Source organism: Motacilla alba, chromosome 1A (assembly GCF_015832195.1).
Source record: "Motacilla alba alba isolate MOTALB_02 chromosome 1A, Motacilla_alba_V1.0_pri, whole genome shotgun sequence".
NCBI classification, from domain to species: domain Eukaryota; kingdom Metazoa; phylum Chordata; class Aves; order Passeriformes; family Motacillidae; genus Motacilla; species Motacilla alba.
This window is the reverse complement of record NC_052031.1, coordinates 24374381-24391367: the sequence shown is the minus strand read 5'-3', so window position 1 is coordinate 24391367 and position 16987 is coordinate 24374381. Positions and strand designations below refer to the sequence as shown.

General features: G+C 39.7%; 1 protein-coding gene across 1 annotated transcript in view; it reads left to right on the top strand.

Moving 5' to 3' along the window:
* The window catches only part of MET (MET proto-oncogene, receptor tyrosine kinase), a 160760-nt gene that overhangs the window by 51666 nt on the left and 92107 nt on the right, over nucleotides 1–16987 (top strand). The window contains exon 2 of the mRNA XM_038154514.1: nucleotides 3179–3326. The gene's annotated coding sequence lies outside the window, so the exon portion shown is untranslated. The remainder of the gene's footprint in view (nucleotides 1–3178; nucleotides 3327–16987) is intronic.

The following is a 16987-nucleotide window of genomic DNA, read 5'->3' as shown; positions in this document are numbered from 1 at the left end:
AGGAAAAGGAGAAGGAAACAACTCCAGATTGGTTACAAGAAACAAGAAGTTGGGACCCCACCTCTTAGCATAGCCAAGGGTTCCAGACTTCCAGCCCACAGGGTTGGAAGTGTCCTGGACGTGGTATCTTCCTATCTTCTAGTATCCTATGCTGCCACGTTGATCTCATATGTGATTCTATATTTTAAAATGTAGCAGCACGTAAACTTTGGCAAAAGAATACCAGCTTTAATTCTAAGAGCAAATATTTGTACTTCTGCTTCTAAGCACTATGGTATTTGACATTATTCAAATTAAAGTTCCAAATGTTAATCTGAGGCTCTAGTTGGAGTACAATGAATACAAGCCTTCTTTGCTTGCCCAGTGACCTTAACTATTCTCTCCAGAAACAAAAATTCTTCCCTAGGATGTGCCCATGATTTCTGGCTCATCACGTAAGTATTGCTGTGATAAATCCAGCAGGAACTTGCTTGACAAATGTAAAAAGACTGACCATTTCTCTTTCTTGTCTTTAGCTATACATCATTTCAGAGTGAGGAGAAAGGGAGTTTGGTGGGGGTTTTTTATTCTGATCACTGATCTTTTACTGTGAAAAAAACCATAACTGCTAATTATGCTGGGTTTTGTTATTCATGCTGGTATTTTCAAACTCTAAAAGTTAGCTTAATTGCATTATCCTTCCTAAGGGAGGATTAGAATAATTTAACAGCAGAGTTGCAATCCCAAGAGTACAGTAAAGGCTCCAGCATGTCAGCTAGATAGGGCCACTCAGCCCAGTACTATATCTGATAACAAGCTAACTTCAGAGGCCTGTGAAAGGATGTTGGAACAGGGTAAGCACCTTGTAATACCCCTTCAGCATCCAACATTTTGCAGATGCTGAGCTTCAGTTTGCATAAAATAAATAAACCTTGGCAGGTCTTTCTCCTTGGGCTTTTTAGAAGAGAAAAGTCATGCTAAGACTGGAAAATACACTGAGGAAATGATATAAATATCAGAGCTCTGCTAAAGTCAATAGATTTACATTTGAATAGAGCTGGTAGTAGAGAAAAAAATAAAGGTACATTTTAAAGTAGGCTATGGATAAGCAGAGGAAATCATCTTAACTGATTAAAGGAACAACAGGAATATGCCCTGGTATTGTTTTATTCATCTTCAGGTTGACTCCCAGCTTCAAAATGTAAACTCCAAGTACTCTATAATTTTTTCTTCACACTTGGCATTGTTCTAATCATATAAATAGTAAGATCCACAGCAGTACAATTTGCAGTTATATTGAGTTTGAAATCAAGCAACTATCTCTTAGATATGATGCACATCCTATTTAAAAAATGCTGCCATATATATATATATATATATATATATATATATTAGGTAGAAATTATAGTAGAATAAGCCAAAACATCTCAGTGTATGTAAACAACTGACTTTTGCCTTCCATCTACACAGCAGTGTGTAACACCTGTAGCAAAGTGTTCTGGCCACTTCTGAAAAGGGAGTGTGATGGTGCTGCCAGGTCCACCCTCCATTCCCTACTCCCAGCAAGCAGGGAAGCACTGAGTGTGCATGGTTTGTAACTCAGTCTTGGGTGCATTGTAGCAGTTTGGAGGAGAAAGCAAGAAGCCTGGCAGCCAGGACAGGACAATCTGTGCCCTCAGGGTACTGGCTAGGTCTTTGTCAAATACTGTGCCACGGGTCTGGAGGATTCTCTGCAGTCTGTCTCTCTTGATGATACAGGTGATTCTTTTCTTACCTTTTTTCTTGAGAATTATATGAAGCAGAGCTGTAACCAGAAAAAGCAAAGGATCACATTATGATAGATGTGATCCCAGGAAAATGATGGAGCCACCATTCCTGGGTCTATGTAAAAGTGTAGCAGTAGTATTCAGGCATGTGGCTCAGTGGTGTACTTGGTAGTGCCTGGTTAATGGTTGGACTCGATGATTTTAAAGGTATTTTCCAACATAAATGGTTCTATGGCACAGAAATGAATGTTTTAACTGTCACAATACAAGTCCAAACTTTATTGTTCTCCTAAAACTCTTTGTATATGCATTTGATCAAGCTAAAAAAACATCCTGAGAAAGGAGAATATTTGAATTCTGAATGTCTTGGGAATGCTATAATCCTAGCATTTGTCTCCACTATATTCCCTGTGTTTCCAGTCCTGAGAGGTGTTTCCAAGCTAGATTTGGCTTACTTATACTAAGTACTGACAACAGAGCTAAGGAGGCATGGACTATAACAAGTCAAAATACTTAATGTTCCTGGCAATCTTAAATTCATAATGAAGCTTGTTACAAGAAGGGCAGCTCCTTATTGCCAAGAACACTGGTAATTAACTTGTTTGGTGGAAAACACGAAGATGTTCAGTACTGGAACAATTCATCAACTGCTGTCTTCTGAAACCATTTCAAGAGTCTTAGCCCAGTTTCCATTGAACATGTTCAGACCAGAAACACTGTCACACCTTGTACCTTCTCATATCTCCCTAGACCAGTTCCAGAAGGGTCATCCTTCTGCTACAAGAAATTTCTGTCAGAGCACCTCAGTTTCTTGGTGCAACAGTGTTAGGGAGAATGTAATTCTTCATTAAGATAAGTTCATACTTAGAGTGACATAGCTTCAGGGAGAAAAATTTAAAACAACCCCTCCCTGAATGAAGATAACAAATAACTAAAATTTCTAAACTTCTTATGCTATGACTGTCTAAAATAATTCATGTTCACATCCCATCTTTCTTGAAGTAAAAAGAAAAATGCTTCTGTAAAAAGCAAGACAGAATAGGGAAACTTCAATACATCATTACAGCTGAAACTTAATCAGAATTTTAGCTGTACAAAAAGCCAAGAAATAACAATGGCAGGGGTAGATTATGTACCTATATAACATAAGAGGTTCTCTAGTCTTCACGTTCAAAGCCAAACTACTTAAGCAGCCATCTAGCAAAATCCCTTCCCCTCATCAGGGAAAAATGTATGTATATATGTGTATGTGAGTGTTTGGAGAACTAAGCATAAAGGTAACTTCAAATAACAAAGTATTGTCTTGTTAATGTGCTGATGACAACGCCCCTAGTCCCACCCTGTGCTTTATAGCACTCTCTGTGAAACAAAGCATTGTGACAGTTTCTTCAGTTTATTTGAGTGATGCATTAGCAGTGTACTTCTGTTTGCAGTGCTGGGAGCAGCTAGCCTTGAGATGCAGGGCCACAGCCCAAAAGAGAAGTCGGCCCCACACAGACTCTTTCCCATGCTGTGACACCTCGCCTTGCAGCACAGCCGCGCAGACTCTGAGTGCCTGGGACCAAACCTGCTCCTTGACAGGTAAGGTGTGCTCCTGGGGAAAGGTAATGGAAATGGTGGAACCTTCTGAGGGCGCTGTTATTGGCTCCTCACTTCATCCTGCCTGCCTGGGAAGTCAGCCACACCAGAGCACAGGTCCATGCATCCACCCACAGAGCTGCTGGGAAGAGAACACATGCCAGTTCTGAAAAATGCTAAGTGAAAGCTGAAGCTGCAAGACAGCAATGCTGTGAGCAATGTTTGATCTCTCTTCTCAGAGGATTACTGCTGAATTAATCTCTTCAATTAACACCTTTGTGGGAGGTACCTTTTTTAGGACTTTGAGTAATGACTCTAAGTCATTACATCCTTCCACTCCTAGACTGTGCTTCGAGCAAGAAGTGCAGCCACAAGCTGATTCCAGCTGCCTAGAGAAAAATAATGGGACCAGTCAGGTTATCTGGCAGGTTTCCCCTTGGGTTCCTTATTTGCTGTTCCTTTTATATGTAAGTTTGTTTTCCATTTGAGTATCAGTCCATGTGGCTCTCAGGATGAGATTCACCTAGCAAGAATGCTAAATTTCTGCTGAGAACATGCTTAGAAGAGGAGTCTGAAAAAGGCAAAATAGTTGCTCTCCAAAAGGCCCCATCTTTCTTCATTGACTACAGAGAGGATTTGGCTAGTTTATATTACGCACCAGGCTTTTGCACTCTCAGAATTAGGTGAGGTAAATTTCATTTTCATCAATTACAGGAGCTGGAGGTATATGTTTTGAATTCTGAGGTGATGAGCTCTATGAGAAGCAGCTTATCAATGAAATTTGGGAGCTTATGTCAGCTTAAAAACTCTGGTGGGTATCAACAGGAGGCAGATCCAAGTCCTTTGTTTCCTCTGAGCCCCCTGCTCTGTTCAGAAGTGTTGACTAGCAGCTTCTGTCATTATTCCAGGTTTTAATCTGAGCATGTACTGGGCAATCTTCTCACTAATAACTATTTCAGCAAATACTAAGCACATAAAGGGTAATAATAGCAAAATTCTCAGAAGGTTAGTGAAATGTTTACCAGAATATCCTATGAAACCACAGTGGTATAAACCAAAGCTCTTATTCAAATTTTAACCCTCAAGTCCACCTACACAAACCAACAAAAAAAATTACCCTGCTTTGGAAGTACTTTGAGAGCAAGTAAATAATCCAACTGAATACTGCAGTTAGACCTGTTTTGTTTTTCTTAACCTAGGGTTTTGCAGTGTGGATGCTGACTAACTCAGTCAAAATCTGATAGTCTGCTACAATTTTCCCATAATTTACCTTGAGGGATAAACAGATTTTTTTCCCAAATTGACTGGGAAAACACAAGAGTTAGGAACTTCATAGTCAAATACCTGCAATAAATTTCAACAACAATGAAGAAACCACTGTGCACATGTGGGTGTGCAGTTCACAACCAGCTTGAATTAATTTGTCTTCTGAGACCTGAGTGACCAACTCTCAGGCTAGCTTTGAACAAAAACAAACTCCAAAAGAAATTAGTACATTCTAAAAGTCTGAAATATTATATTAGTTTTAAGAAAAAATTAATTGGTTTTTAAAATATGTGTGTTTTTGGGCTTCTGGGACTGACATTAAGACATGGTGGAACCACACAAATGTTTTGAATACACTAACAAGGATGACGTTCAAAAAAGAGGCTAAACAGATTAGGATTTGCCAACTTGAAAGAGTGACAACCAGAGAAAAAATGTAAGGCTTACAATGAAATCAAAGTATTACAGGGAAAAAAATGTAGGGACAAGAATATTTATTATTTCTGAAAATACAGGAGAAGAAAACAAACAAAATGACCAGGCAGAGATGTTAAAATGCACAGGAGGAAGCGTTGAAGGGGGTTTTTTTCCACACAGATTTTAGTTAAATAGTGGAACTCATTGGCAGAGGACACTGAAGGCCATATGTGTTTGCAAGTACAAAAGGGGACAGGAAAAGCAGATGGAAGAAATGTCCATCAAGAGCAATGAAACAAAACTCTGAGGAATCAGAAACTGGCTCAAGAAAACTTCTGGGTGCAGACTGTTGGAAATTGATTAGGAAAACAGGGAAAATTGTCTTAGTATGTTTGCCTCATTCTTGTGCTTTTCCCCAAAACATATGTCTTAGGTGACTCGGAAGTTTGATAGATTTCTTGGACTTCTCTCCTGTTCCAGTGTAGCAATTTTTATACACTTATGTAGTCAGTGTCTCTCCTTCAATCTCCTTCATTCCTAGGACTACAAACACTTTCTAAAATTTCCCAGTGAAACCATAGCTTCCAAGTGCCTTCTGTCAAATCTGGTGAATTTTATAATATGTCCCAGGTCCATTCTTCTCAATTATCTATCAGGCCTTTGTCTCCACAAATTCTCCAATTTGGTCATATTGAGAACTCTGATATATATTTCTTGATACAAGCTTTGGATATAAGGAGACTTCCCCTGCACATGTGTTTTTTCTTAAACACTATCAAAACAAAATCTTTTTTTAACAAATACAGAAAATGTGTCTAGTGACATTCTTCCAATATCAAACAATCAAACTGCAGTAATGAGCATGCATTTTGTGAACAAGAAGTATGGTGAAAGCAATTATTAAAATGAAACAGAAAGGTCCTTTTAGCAATTTTAAAACCATATTTGATGGAATGCATTTTTTAACTAGCCAGAAGTGTGAGTATGAGAAAGAAGCAAGAGCTAAAGCCAGAACAATAAGTCAGTGTTCAGCCTTAGAGATGAAGGAAATATGAGCAACTTAAAAAGAAACTGAGAGCTGGTAAATAAGAAAAAATAATAAATGCAAATAAATCACAGCTGCAGAGGGAATTAAAAAAAGTTAAATGTTTGATTATGTGAAATCTAAGTAGTTTAATTCTAAGTGTTAATTATTTCAAGTGCCTTTTGCAGCATGCTGAGTTTAGTGAAACAGTATGAATCACTGTCTAGCCTTAAATATGAACCATAATGGAGTTTATTTCAGTGATGGTGTCTGTTTTCTGATTTTTCTACTGCAGCAGTCTTCAGGCATTGTTTATTTGGGGGGTTGAAGGCCCTTCCCCTAGCTTCTGTACAGCACAACAACTCATCTTTCACAAATGTTTTCATACTTGAGGTTAAATAGGCAGAAGTGCTATTTTCCATTCCCCTAAGGGGAAGAGCTGCCTTGACACAAATATTGATATCACTGATTATTATAGCTGCCAACAGTTTGGTCTCAGAATGGATCCATGCTGCACATCAAGATGCAGCAATGTTTTACTGGAGCTCTGCTTCAAATATTGGTTCCTACATGTATGGGATATGAGATCCTGGTGCTGTTCTTGGTAAACTCAAACAGCAAAGACATCTCTGAAGTGGCCATAATATGTCTGGGGTGTTTATCTCATGCCTTGACTTATTAGGGAGTCACTGCTGATGTGCTGAAGGAATGATTCAGACCCTTCAGGAAAAAAAGAGAGTCTTTGGCTTTTTTCACTTTTCATTGATTCATTGATTCATTGGATCCAGTAGAATAGAGCACTTCAGAGCCCACATTTAGAAGAACACAAGTTAAAAGATTCCCCTGATGCACATACCCAGACTTTCTCAGAGGTTAATTATGAAATCAGTTTATATCACAATGAACAGTTACACATGGAGTTTTTCATTCCTTATAATAGCAGCCATCAACAATTTAAGAAAAACTAGATTCCAGGCATAATTTGCAAGTATCACTGCATCTCAATTCAGCATTAGCTTTTGTGGATGCTATAGAGGGAAGAATTGTCAAGTTTAGACTACTACACTGCTCATGTGAGAATGTCTCCTAACTTTCAAACAGAAAAGAAGTCTTAGGAACTTATGGAATTGCTTACATAAATCATAGTAAGATCATGTCTGTATCAATAGAAGTTTAAATGTTAATAAAAATTCTAAGGTAAGAAATGAGCTATTTTTTGCCATGAAATAGAACACACACTTATGCCACTATGTAAATAAGGACGATAAAATATGATCTAGATGTTATCTCAGAATCCACGAGGTGGCAGTGTCATAGTTTTCTTAGTATTGCATGCTAAAACATTAATATTATTTTTTAAAACATTATATTTTATGATATCACATATCATAATAATCTTTATCACCTCAGATTGAAAAATTTGGGGAATTATTTGACACATCTCCTTCATTTCTAAAACCTGTCAAGGAAAAATTATTTTCCTAAGAAAAGGCAGAAACCATTGTATAAAGACATGAAGCTGGCTTCCTGTGAGGCAACTGTCATGGCCTTGGGTGTTCAGTGTTGGGCAGTCTACAGAAGCTTGTGAAGGATTGTGAACTCAGATGTGATCATACACTGCAACCAGAACTCCGCATGCAAAAATCAGCCAGTCTTCCAAACCAACTTTCAGTTACAGTGATAAAAGTAAAGTAAAAAACAAATGGCAATTTCTCCCTATTTCATTTTTATTTAGAAAACATTGACTTTGTTATTTAGCAAAAATATTAAACGTTAAGCCTATTTTTGCTCATATCAGATCTCTTCAACAAAAAGCTTCTTATCTGGAAAACACAAAATATGCCCCTATGTACATGTAAATATATCAGCATTATGTTTTTCAAAATAATACGGCTGCAGAACTGCTAAGAATATCTAAAGGGAGAAATATGCTTGTCCTATTCTACTCTTCCCCAGGAAACACCACATCCCTATTGTAAATGAAGGAAAAGGTCATGAAGAATTTAGCAAGTGGTTTCCTTTGAATTCCCTGGCTACCAGTGCCTCTGCACCCGCTGCGAGGCTGTTTGCAGGCTGGTTTGCTCAGTCCCCAGGGCTGGGGCTGTGGCCATCTCCCAGCTGCTGGCTCCGTGCCGAGTGGAGCCGGGTGGCCCGCGCGGAGTTGCCGTCGCTTTGAGAAGATTAATGCGATTGGATAGATCACATCCATCAGGATCCCTCAGATTCCCAGGAGGATGATTAATTAGTGTAATCTTATTTAAACTCAGTATGTCAATTTCAATCTTTTTTACATCCAATATGAGCTTTCCTCTCTTATTCTAGTGAGCCCTTCAATAAACACCAGGCCGTGTGGGGCCATGAAGACACAGAGCTGTTATCAGCAGAGCTGGTGCTGGGATTTCCTAACTGCTGGGATTTCCTAGCTGCTGGCATTTCTAGCTGGCTCTCAGAGCAAGAGGTGCACAGCTGGCTAACTCAACCCGTCACCACCTTCCAAAACGACTGGTTAGGCTCTGTGGCAGCTATAGAGGTCTTCTTAAAAATTCATGTCTGTGACTGTACCTCTTTCTTCTCTCCTGACCACTCCTCTGTGGGATCTTCATCTCTCCTTCTCCAACCCTCCACATGGCTCTGACTCTTACTGCCTTTCATTGTTCTCTCTCCTGGGATAATCTTGCCCACATACAACATCTCAGCTGTGGTCCCAGCTCTTTTGCCATTTCATACTAAGTTGCATGATGAAGACGACCACCTTGAGGTGCCCACTTACAGGTGCCCACATTCGAGCTGGCTACTCAGGTCACACTGTGTGATGGTGTCAGTTACACCAGCAGCCAGGTCAGGAAACAGGCAGTCATCTAAAGTGAGCCCCAGCATACATAAGACACACTTTACCCTTCTGAGTTAGTCTTTCATCTTCTCTGCATATCTTCCATCTCTAGCAGCACAGGTAAAACCTGGTTAAGCCAGAGCTTTCAGCCTTCCTCAAAGCTTTGTCACCTGTCTCCTGCTGCAAGCCCAAGTCCTGCTGCCACCTCAGACCTACTGCAGATGCCCACACCTGGCCAGTCTCTAAATCACAGGTTCTGTCTGAGGGAGATGTCTGTAGCCTTTCAAACCCATCTGTAGCCATTCAGAGCAGTGGCAATCAGCTCTAAGACTGGGCAGGGGGATCAGGCAGAACCAGTTCTGAATCCCCTCCCCCTGGAGGCAGCTTCCCATCCAGGACAAAAGCATGCAAGGTTTACACTCAAGCTGGTGAAAAATACATTAAGGTTTGATTAGGAAGTCCTTTACCCTTAAACTTTCAGATTTAAATAGCCCCCTGCTCCACACAAGGTAGATGTTTATAGGCTAGTGGAATTACCAGGATGTAAACAGTAGAAGAGAAACAAAGTATTCAGTGATCCAAAATGTCTGCAATTTCTTCGTGTCCATTTAAGAACTATCTTCAAAACTGCTGTGACAGAAGTAGATCAGGAGGTCAGCTAGATCAGGTATCTCATTAGCCATATATTAAATTAAATTTTAATAAAACTGTTCATTATCACAACTAGTGAAATTTTCCCTGTATATTTTGCTGCACTTTTAATCTTAACAAAAAGACAGAATTCTAATGTGTGGTCTAATGCTACCTTTCATAATGAGAAAAAACCCCAGAAGTCTAGAGTCAAGACATTTAGGACAAATTTAGGAGCTGTGTAAGTGTTGGGTTTTTATGTTTTTATCTGTGGATTTTGTTTACTTTCTTTCTCAAAAGCAAAGTGGTCTGCTCCAAAATCTCTTGGACAACACTGGAAATAACTAAGCAAGAATATTTCCACTGAGAGTTGGTCAAAATTAATTAGTTTTGAAAATTCCATCTTTTACATTTTCCTAGGTACTTCCCTCATAGCACCTCAGGCAAAAAAAAAGCTGGGTTCTTCTTGTCTGACTACCTGTCTGAGACCCAGATAGGAAGATGTCCTACATTTTGAATCAAGTGTACAAACAAAAATGAAGTGATTCATATTTTAGATGCATTGATTTAAATTCTTGGAGGTTTTTCTCTCTGCTTACTATAAAAGGAGACCAGACCGAGATCCTTGGGCATCTCACAGGGCACATGAAGTGATTTGAGTCTTGCCTGGATGAGAGGATGGCTGAGAAATCACCTCTGACACAGAGGCCACCCCACAGTGGGTTGATGGGGCTGGAGATCTTCCTTTCCTTCCTAGAAAGCAGCAGCCTTTCCTTTTTATCTCCAGTCACACCTCCACCCCAGCCACTCCCCTGACATGTTTGGGTTGAGATTAAGCTTGTCTCCTGATTAATGCCAATAGGATGTGTGCAATGAGACACATCTCAGCCTTCTAAGATAATGTTAACAGTTATTACATCATAATTGTCATTAAAAAGCACTAACACATACCAGCAAAATGTTTGCAACGCATTTTAGCTCTCAGAAAAGCATTAAAAGCTACTTCAAGATGTAAAAGGACTGTCTACCTTGCACATTCAGAGGAAATTGAAAACCCCCAACAAATGGCCATTCCCACACTGCCCTCAGTGCAACTTCTGAGAGTTTCTCAGGCCTGTTCCTCTGTTTCTCTGGGGACTGAGAGAACAGGCTGAAGTGACCTGGATGCTCTGAAGCAGCCAGCTGACCTCACAAGCTAGCCAGACCAAGGTGACCAAGGTGACTTTCACATGGTGACCAGGATTCTCAAGGCAGACAAACGAAATAATTTTGATTTCTTCCCTGTTTCTCCCTGGTTGCAGACAAAAATCACTGGATTTCACAAACAAGCAGCTATGTGTGCAGCCAGATAAATAAGTTACTAATGTATAGATTAACAATACAACACTGGTGAAAGGAATATTTTCAGAATTAGCATCATAGCTCAGGGTCCTAATTTCAAAGCTATGATTTTAATTTTATTTTCACATGAGGCTTACCTCTCTGACCTATTTAGGCATTAAAAACCTCCGATTTCTAGGATTTTTGGACATTCAGAAAAATAATTCTACGTTACACCTACTTTCATCCCTAAGCTTCTCTAGAGGTTTCCTTCCTGTCTTAACTTAGTCAAGTCAGTGGTTTTCTCTGTTCCTCAGTTCCATATCAGTAAAATGAAGCTAATAGTACTTCCCAGCAGTGACTTTTGGTGAAGACTAAGACAGCAGGAGTTTGAGATGTTCTTCAGTATGTTTGCATGGGAGACAGCAATAAGAGGGAAGAGCCTATGTAAAAATGAAGAAAAGAAGGGTAAAAATCTTTCTTAGTTCAGAGTCAAACTTCGGGAGCAAACGTGGGAGTCAATCAGAGCTGGATTTGTCCTGATGGTAATTGCAGCTTTTTATGCGATCATTTAAATTGTCTGTCAAATGAAAATATTTCTGTATAATGAGCATGCTATTAAAAACACCCCTGCCAAAGTGAGGGCAGACACAGTCACCATATCTATGAGGGACTGGCACAGATTCACAGCTACCACTGGGCCTGGTGAACACCAGAGCACAATGCCTGAGCCTTCCGCAGCCCTCCACAGCAGGCTGGGCAGGTATTCAGAGTGAGTACTGCGATTTAATTTGAAAAAAAGCATCAACTTCCACTCTCTCACTTCTGATGTACTCATTATACAGCTAAATCTCCCAAACTGGACACGTTTTGTCCTACTGGTCCCCTCTTTCCTGCTGCCCACATCTTGGTGGGGTGCTTTTGTTCCTTCTTAGAGATAAAATTAAATCTATGAAAGTGACCAAAATCAGTAAGGTGTTCTTACAAAACCCACGTTTTAGCTTTGAATTTTGCCTTTGTTAAAAATCTCTCAGCAGATAGAGGGAAGTGAAACATAAAATTACCAAGCTGAAGTAATCCTTTTTGGTTTGGCTCAGTATTTCTTCTGAATTCCTTGTTTCATTTGATTTGAAAATGTTCCCAAACTCAAAGTTAAACTTTAAGCTCACCTGAGTGCTTGCAGGTATGTTTAAACATGCTTTTTCCCTGTATGTTACACAACAGAGCTATTACCTCCCAAAGGAGTACAAACAATAAAATTGTAATAATAGTATAAAGACACTCTGAATTTTTCCTTTTTTTTTCTTTTTTTTTTTTTTTTTTGGTGAAGAAATGCACTGCTATCAGTATAGATGTTGTTAAGGACACAAATATTTCCTGGCTACATATTATGGGTGTGCTCCTGCCTAATTTAAAATTATGGGATTTTAACATTGACTTCATTCTCCATAGTATTACATTCATAATCAGCACATGTGTCTAATTAAATAATGAAAGTTATTGAAAGGAATAATCTCCTATCAAGATCCTCATGAGTTGGGCTGTATCCTAAACCAGCCTTATGAAATAGAGCTTTTGGCAAATACCATATGCTTACATCATTACAGAATCAACTATGTTATTCTAAAGTTAACTTCAAAATTCAGATTCTTTAATGATAATGAGCCAAATCCAAGCCTGAATTACAATAATTTGGCTTGGTAACAGAATACACTTCTTTATCTTTAAAAATGTATCAGAATAGGTACTGTACATAAAATGCAACACAATCTGAACCACATCTGAATAAGATCTCGTATTTAATTACATTAAGCAAAAAAGCACTATGAGATTTTAGAACTGTGCTCTAATTCTTCAAGGAGATGTAGAAGACAAATTTTACACACTCAAGGTAAAGTGACCAACTTTTCCAAACTGACAAATATTTTTGTGTATAAGCCCCTGGATGTGGGGAAAATATGATAATGGCATCTAGACACAGCTCTTCAAGACTAAGCATGTCAGGCAAATTGCCACTATAAACAACATCAGTCTGAGATTTTGCCAAAGACCTCCACTTCGGTAGTTACAAAGAGCTAGGACACAAGTTCCCAAGTCTAAAAACACTTGTGTATGCAATTGATTTCATTACCAACCCATTCTGAAATGCCTCTCCTTTCTTTCCTCTTGACACATGGTTAATGTTATGCCAAGAAAATACAGATCAATGCAGGATCTTATTTTTTTCCTGTATTCTCTGACATTTTATGGAAGTTTTACAAAGATGGTTTCTGGTTTTAAAGTGCTTTCCTCCCTCACACCTGCTGAAAAAAAATATTGAGGAAAAAGTCTTTGATTTAATTTGAAAACAGGAAAAGTGTTATAAATACAAGTAAGAGCAGAAACTAAAGGGGCTTTTTCTCCTCAAAATCTCTGTTCCACTCCTTGGAGATAGTCCTTACAGCAGCATTACCTTAAGCAGTAGCATTCTGAGATGCTTTCAGACAAAGGAGAAATCTGAAGGTGATGGTTCTCTCTCAGTGCACAGGAGTTCACAAGCAGTATTAATTGTGCAAATGGCAACTGCAGAGCTGCATCATGACCTGCAAGGATGATCACAACTGCAAAAGCCAGGCTACAAATGCCTGTGGCACTCAGCATCACCTAACTTAGGCAAGAGCCTAATTTTAGGCATCTGATTATCTCTAGTGAAGCTTATGTCCTCCAAAAGTAGGCTGAATCAGAACTGCGTTTGCTCATGCATGCTCACACGCGTGTTAGCATAGTCACACCCTTCCCCTGCTCACCAGGTGCACACATAGCTGGAGGCAGGATTTGTTCCTGTGCTTTTAAATAGGCAGATTTTCTATTTTCAATGATCTGGATGCTATGACCTTTTAAAATACAAACAGCAAACTGAGGGGGGGAAGGCTGCACCTGCATTACAGAAATCAGACTTAAAAGAGATGTTAGGAAACTTTCTAGCAACTAGTCCAAAAATAATCCTGGAAATACAAAAATCTGAGTGATTTCACTACTCAACAAAATCAACAGGTCTGCAGTTAAAATAAAGGGATGGTGGAATTCACTTAAAATGTACTAAAAACAATGTCAAGAAACAGTTCTGCATTTTAACTAAGTGTGCAATAACAGTGAACTTATGAATATTATACAGTGATTTCTTCACTTTGTAAATATTTTAATTCTGAGTATCATCAGGTTTGTTTTCAGTTATGCAAACAAATCTACTGTTCCAAAGTGGCACATGTATGGCACTGGGTTTGGATTTTGTCACGAAGCAGTTCGTGCTGAGCTATCCTAGAAAAGTTCTCCACAGCATGTTCTGGAAAGCCTTTGCTGCGGCAGTGTGAGCTCAGTGAATGCACCAAGGGCCACTGCCCTTCTGTCATTTTCAGGGACGTGAACATAAAGACTATTCACCTTTCCATCCCTGAAATGATTTCTTGGGTTTGTATGTTCAGAGGTACTCGTTCAGGGATTTAATGTATTTCAACGCCACTAGGAAAGGAGGCAAGGTTCAGATGGGGAGCAGTGAGATCCATACCATCTCCTCCCCTGCCTTCTGGAGGCTGAGGTGCCCCCTCCAGTTAAGCTGATGTAAATCTCAGCTGCCATGAGCCCATCCTCCTCCTGGGTTTCTGACCTCGTCCTTTTGCAGCACTAGCACTCACATTACTGCATAGCAGATGGATTTGAAGAGCTAATCTATCTGTAAACTAATCTTTGTTCTTCTGAGTGATTAATTTTTGCTGGATTCCTGAACTTCATGTACCAGTTTCCCATGTGATCACCAAGGTTCTGGGACTGGCACAAAAAGGACACAGAGCCATGGCAATCCAGACTTCAGATGCAATAACCTCATAAACATTTTCCTCCATTTTCAAGAATTACACTTGAAGCATTCACCATCTGGATTTTAGAATGGCCCAGTTGTGTTCATTTACAAGCAGAAAGACAAGCAAGGAGGAAAACCTCATCAAGTTAAAGAAAAGACTTCTCTTTGCTCAGAAATCACCAATCATCCAGAGTGCAATAGGTGGAAACACCTTCTGTTATGATCTGTGTTTCCATATAAATAGAGAACTGCCCAGGGTAGCCTAGTGGTTAGAGATTAGGACTTCTAACTGCAGACTTCTATTCCTGGCTTTGCAAGGGACTTTTGCAACCACCAGTCACAGGCCAAAATTTCTTCCAGTGACATTGCTGACCCTCTTACAAACAAACAGAAAGTACTTATTTAATTTTCAGAAGCTATGGGCTTAGTTAATAAATGGCTAGATAATAAATGCCATAAAATGCAGTGATGATCAAATCTTTGGAATCTAGAGATCTAAGTTGCAATTGTGATATTTAGCCCGGTTTCCAGAGAGGCAAACAACACCATGGGTATTTTTTCTCCAAAGCCCAATGCTCAGTCAACACTGTTTCCCTGCCCACTGCGTGCTTTTTGAGCCCAGGAAAGACAGTGAAAGACAGATTGTGTCAGAGTGACTTGAAGGGACAAAGTAGTCACAGGAAAATGTGCCTCAGGCACAACCCCTTCCCTGAGCGGCCCCTGGCATTTGCAGCCAGGCTGCCTTCCAGTGAATAAGGGTCTACAGGAAATACAGCTACACATTACCCCAGCAGGCTGTTGCACTATCATTTTCCCCTTGGATCACTGGTCTGTCAGGCAGTTGAGCTGGGTGGGTTCACCTAAGGCTCTTATTTTGTTTATCAACCTCCAGGGAGACTCAGGCTCAGCTATTCTGAGTCCCTGTTGCAGGGTTCTGCGACAGGAAGGTACCTGATACCCACTACCACGAAGCTCAGCTCCAGAGATCTTTGTCTTGTGTGTTCTTAAGCATTAAATTAATTCCTTTCCGCTGTCTTGCTCCTTCTGAAATCATTTACTCATGAGTAAGCTCCACTAAGTCAGAAGTCTCTGGAGCCTCACAATGACATTTGCATTTTATATTTGCTCCCAAAGGTGCGAATGACTGCAGCAGAGGACAAAGAGTAAATCCTCTGATGGTACCATATAGCTGTGGTGCCATGTAGTAGAGTGTGGTTCTGCAGCAATGCACAGTAGATTCATGCTTGATTCTGCACTTTTAGAAAATGTGGTTAGATCCAGATTTGCAGAGGTATTTAAATATATATTTTCTTCATTGAAATTAAGTATAAATTGGATACATAAGCCTATAAACCTCATTTTGCTACCTGTATTTATGATAAATAATTTCTCAGGTTTGAACAAAAGTCACAATGAAACCCATAAAACTGAAGTGGACACTTTAGTGTGTTGAGATGCACTACTGTCAATGCACAGAAGTCATCCTGTATTTTCATTCCTCATGTTTACACTTGAAACTTTAACTTCAACATAGCCTTTGAATTCATTTTTCTAACTCTATGTTTGTATTCTTGGAAATGTGATATGGTTTGCTCATCAGCTTCCTATCTCAAAACACGTCAGGACTGGAAAGCATGTGCCAATCCACTGCCTGGTGTGTTCCAGTTCTCTTACTGAACAGATCACCCTCATAGACTCTCCTTCACACTTTTGTTTTTTCCAGTGCCGTCAGCTTTCTAAAATGTGTCACACCATCTTATGCCAGACTGAAGAGGATCAGTTCCTTTTGGACAAGAGAGAGATTAGGAAAACCTACAAAGAGACCAGGATGATGAATAAGAAAGCCACAGTTTCTTTTTCACCCATAACTGCACCTTAAAGGTACTTCGAGCCTCTGAGAAGTTGTTCATGGTGCACACATATCATTGCAAGTATGATGAAAGGAGTATCAGATGATTATCAAAGCCTTGGTGCAGTGTCACTGTCTCATAAAACTAACCTAAAATAACACAGCATCAGCATGGTTGAAATGGAAAGGAAACATCTGTCTCTCCTTTTTATGTTAGTGACAATCCATTTGTTAGCTTTAGAATAGCACAGGCTGTCCCACTGATAACAGCCTGGGCGCTGCTCAGCCCAGGCAGGTGCACAGCGAACTCAGGAGCAGGCTAAGAACAGATAATATGAGGGGCTGTCCTTAGGATGAACTCCGGATATAAATCTTTTTCTTTATCACTTTCTTTCAAAACCCTTAAGGCAGATTCTTCCAAATCTGGTGTGGCTGTATGGATGCACAATAACTGACTGATCATTAATTGAAGCCCAGCAAGCAGTACAGTCTA